The sequence below is a fragment of the Octopus bimaculoides genome, chromosome 4, assembly GCF_001194135.2.
Source record: "Octopus bimaculoides isolate UCB-OBI-ISO-001 chromosome 4, ASM119413v2, whole genome shotgun sequence".
Taxonomy (NCBI): Eukaryota; Metazoa; Mollusca; class Cephalopoda; order Octopoda; family Octopodidae; genus Octopus; species Octopus bimaculoides.
The window spans coordinates 117,756,242-117,757,211 of NC_068984.1; the positions used below are offsets into that span (position 1 = coordinate 117,756,242).

The following is a 970-nucleotide window of genomic DNA, read 5'->3' on the forward strand; positions in this document are numbered from 1 at the left end:
AATAATAATAATAATAATAATAATAATAATAATAATAATAATAATAATAATAATAATAATAATAATAAAAATAATAATAATAATAATAATGATAATAATAATAATAATGATAATAATAATAATAATAATAAAAATAAAAATAATAATAATAATAAAAATAAAAATAATGATAATAATAAAGATAATAATAATGATAATAATAATGATGATAATAATAATAATAATAATGATAATAATAATAATGATAATAGGTGATGTTATTGTTGTTGTTGTTATCTAGAATCATGTCATCCTTAACCAAATAGATTCATGATCAAAGATTCTGCCATTATTACTTATCCTATCAATGTTTTTCGTAATTCACATAAAAACAGTATTCAATGTGTTCCTCATTAGTTTCCCTTTTTTTTTTTTTTTTTTTTTTTTTTTTTTTTTTTTTTTTTTTTTTGTTTTTTTTTGTTTTAAACAGGTTGAGGGACAAAAGATTTGTTTGCTACTTTTAGCAAGTTGAGTGACTGAGTAGAGGCTCAGTCTTGTGAATGATGGTGGTGGCGGTGGTGGTGCTGAGGGTGGTGGTGATATTGAGGATAGCAAAAATGTGGATGATGGTGATGTTGATGTCATTTGTAATAAAGATGAAAATGACGAAGATTGTAGTGATAATAATGACGATGACGATGACGATGATGGTGGTGGAGGTGGGGGATGGATGATGATGATGGTGATGATGACAGTGAAAGTGGTGGTTATAGTGGTGATGGTGGTAGGAAAGATGTTGAAGGAAGACAAAAGTGACAATGATGATGACGACGACGATGATGATGATGATGATGATGATGATGATGATGATGATGATTATGATTATGATGATGACACTGCTGCCACTAATAATGTCTATGACAACGACGATGATGATAAAGATGATGATGATGATGACTATGACGATAGTAACAACAACGATGATGATGAC

At 27.2% G+C, this 970-nt stretch overlaps 1 protein-coding gene across 1 annotated transcript in view; it reads right to left on the minus strand.

Annotated features, from left to right (window-relative positions):
• LOC106879607 (junctophilin-1) overlaps positions 1–970 on the minus strand; it is a 451,733-nt gene that overhangs the window by 236,210 nt on the left and 214,553 nt on the right. The gene's annotated exons all lie outside the window — the stretch shown is intronic.